The sequence below is a fragment of the Mytilus edulis genome, unplaced genomic scaffold (genome assembly GCF_963676685.1).
Source record: "Mytilus edulis unplaced genomic scaffold, xbMytEdul2.2 SCAFFOLD_165, whole genome shotgun sequence".
Lineage (NCBI taxonomy): Eukaryota > Metazoa > Mollusca > Bivalvia > Mytilida > Mytilidae > Mytilus > Mytilus edulis.
This window is the reverse complement of record NW_027267441.1, coordinates 70,970-74,542: the sequence shown is the minus strand read 5'-3', so window position 1 is coordinate 74,542 and position 3,573 is coordinate 70,970. Positions and strand designations below refer to the sequence as shown.

Sequence of the window (3,573 nt, the reverse complement as noted above, 5' to 3'; positions counted from 1 at the left end):
AGTACAAATCAGTTTAGTTATTTGGATGCCCTGTCCCGATGTCATGGTCTAGCGACTTTGTATTAATTGTCCAATGCTGCTGTCCCTCAAATTGTCTTTTCAGAATTTTCTGCTGACAGCAAGACATTTCTCTGTGTCAGCAGTTAATTATACCCCACACAACAAATAAGGACTTACTATGTAGATGTGCATATCGACAGGAAATTACGATTTTTTTTTGTAGGAGTTATGCCCCTTTAACTTAGAATTTTGGCCAAAATATACTACTGCAACAGTTTGTCATCCCAACTTCTCTGAAACCACACAACAGAATTTCATGAAACTTTGTAGATAATAAGGACTTACTATGTACATGTGCATATCGACAGGAAATTACGAATTTTTTTTTGTAGGAGTTATGCCCCTTTTACTTAGAATTTTGGCCAAAATATACTACTGCAACAGTTTGTCATCCAACTTCTCTGAAACCACACAACAGAATTTCATGAAACTTTGTAGATAATAAGGACTTACTATGTAGATGTGCATATCGACAGGAAATTACGATTTTTTTTTTTGTAGAAGTTATGCCCCTTTAACTTAAAATTTTGGCCAAAATATACTACTGCAACAGTTGTCATCCCAACTTCTCTGAAACCACACATCAGAATTTCATGAAACTTTGTAGATAATAAGACTTACTATGTAGATGTGCATATCGACAGGAAATTACGATTTTTTTTTTTGTAGGAGTTATGCCCCTGTAACTTAGAACTTTGGCCAAAATTTACTACTGCAACAGTTTGTCATCCAAACTTCTCTGAAACCACACAACAGAATTTCATGAAACTTTGTAGATAATAAGGACTTACTATGTAGATGTGCATATCGGCAGGAAATTACGATTCAATTTTTATTGTAGGAGTAATGCCCCTTTAACTTAGAATTTTGGCCAAAATATACTACTGCAACAGTTTGTCATCGCAAACTCCTCTGAAACCACACAACAGAATTTCATGAAACTTTGTAGATAATAAGGACATACTATGTAGATGTGCATATCGACAAGAAATTACGATTCAATTTTTTTCTAGAAGTTATGCCCCTTTTTACCTAGAATTTTGGCCAAAATATACTACTGCAACAGTTTGTCATTGCAACTTCTCTGAAACCACACAACAAAATTTCATGACACTTTGTAGATAATAAGGACATACTATGTAGATGAACTTATTGCAGGAAATTACGATTCAATTTTTTTTCTAGGAGTTATGCCCCTTAGAACTTAGAATTTTGGCCCAATTATACTACTGCAACAGTTGAAACTTTGTAGTTTATGAGGACATAATATGTTAATTGTGCATATCCACAAGAAAATTTTTATCAGTTGACTTTTGTAGAGTTATGAGTCTTTGAACTTAGGAATCTGGTGAGATTTTGTTTGTCAAGTGACAATGTGGGGGTGTGGGGTATGTGAGGTTCTTTAATTTTTTTATTAAAATTATTTTTAGGGTTTTCCCCTTAGCAAATCATGGACTTTGCAAGGGGAAGGGTTTATCATTTTGTGGAGCAAGATCACTGGGTACTTCTACTTTTTTTCCAGTGTGCTATATTCACAAATATCAGTTTAAAGTGTCTTTTATACCATCTCTTGGGCAGGTAACAAGTAACTTTCTAGTGGTATACTATTTAAGTATAACTGATTTTTCTTTTCAGATACTGATAACATGCCTGTCTACATCACCCCAGGTATTGTACATATATCAAAGATAAATTAGGTCCAGAAGACAAAGCTACTCTGCATTTTATTGGACCTTATGATATATTAAAGGCAAGGGAGAGGAGCCAGCTGATAAAAGCTTTTCTACGTTTAGGAAACCGACAAAGATTAGGAATACCAAAAGTATAATCTGCCTTTTGTGTTACTAGAATCTGCTCACACCTATCAAAGCTAAAGTGAATACCAAAGTTGATTCATAGTAATGAATATAGAGGTGTAATACCACCAAATCATGGTACGTCACATCTGGTTGCATACGAAAGTAGGTCTTAAAAAATATTCCCTTGAATTTGACCGTTGTAGGTAATTAATCCTACATTTTTATTGCAGTAAAACTATTTCTGTGTCATAAACATATGTCTTGGGTATTTCAAAACACCATTATTTTTATTTGTGATTTCTATAGAAAATTTTGTAATCTTGAGGTTACATGGTTACTAAACCTTGTACACAGATAGAATAAGAGGAGAAATTTGATTGGTTAACTTCCAATGATTTTTATTTCTTATATGCAATGAAATGTTATGTGAAACTTTTTCTATAGAACTGGACAGGATAAAACTTTACTCATGCCAAGTATTTCTTTATTTGAAACAAAGATAAATTCTGCACAATTTTTTGAAAAGTGCAAATTTAACAAAGACTAATAGGGGAAAATCAATGATGGTATTACACCTAGAGGTGGAATCTCTTAAAATACATTTATTTTTTAGTACAAAATCTTAGTGAAATTGTTGCCACAACATTTTGTAATTCAAGAACAAAGCAACAAAAGTTTATTTATACAGCATCAGAGTTATTTTCAGAGCTAGATATAAAGATATGTATATATATTAACATTATTGTGACATAGGAAATGTACTAGAAAATGCAAGAATGGTGAAATTCATCTATTATCCATTACTTATCATCCCCTGTTTGACACATTGCAAGGGACATAGAAATACCCTGCATCCATCCAGTCTTGTAAGTGCTCTCCTGTGTACTATTCTTGCAAGATATTTATAGAATTTATATTGAAGGTCAGCAATGTCTAGAACAAGTTTGAAAAATCAGTGCAGATCAATTTTTATGCCCCCGCCATAGCGGAGGGGGTATTGCGATTAACCCTTGTCCGTCTGTACGTCCGTCCCAAAATTGGTTTCCCTTCTCTAACTTTAGTTTGCCTCCACCAAATGTTATGAAATTTATACACAATGCTTATTACCACAAAAACACAGATCAAGTTTGAATTTTGGTGGCGTCACTTTTACTGTTCTAAAGTTATGCCCTTCTACAAATGGAAAAATTGTTGACTTTTTGGTATCCCTTCTCTTACTTTAGTTTGCCTCAACCAAATGTTATGAATCTTATGTTGTGTTTTGTGTACTATTGTTTGTCTGTTTGTCTTTATCTTTTGTAGCCATGGCGTTGTCAGTTTATTTTTGATCTAGGAGTTTGAATGTCCCTCTGGTATCTTTCGCCCCTCTTATATGCACAATGCCAATTACCACAAAACACAGATCATGTTTCAATTTTTGGGGCGTCACTTTTACCGTTCTTGTATAAAAAATTACCATCATGTAACATCTATCAGCCCAGCCCTGACATATAAAAGTATATTTACAGTAAACATCTTATTTATTTGTAAACCTGTTTTCTCTTAACCATACATACAGATTTTATTACTATTTGCCTTTTTAGTTCACCTGGCACGAGGTCCACTGTGAGCTTTTGACATCACTTATTGTCAACTGTCGTCTTCTGTTAAATTATACATAGATCATCTCCTCTGCAACTACTAAACCAAATTTAACCAAACATGGCAAAAATTA

The 3,573-nt window shown here is 33.6% G+C and overlaps 1 long non-coding RNA gene across 1 annotated transcript; it reads left to right on the top strand.

Moving 5' to 3' along the window:
• Positions 1 to 1,729: 1,729 nt before the first annotated feature.
• LOC139505485 (uncharacterized) lies at positions 1,730 to 3,573 on the top strand. The gene is made up of 2 exons (XR_011659757.1): positions 1,730 to 1,973; positions 2,441 to 3,573. It is a non-coding gene; the product is annotated as an uncharacterized lncRNA (long non-coding RNA).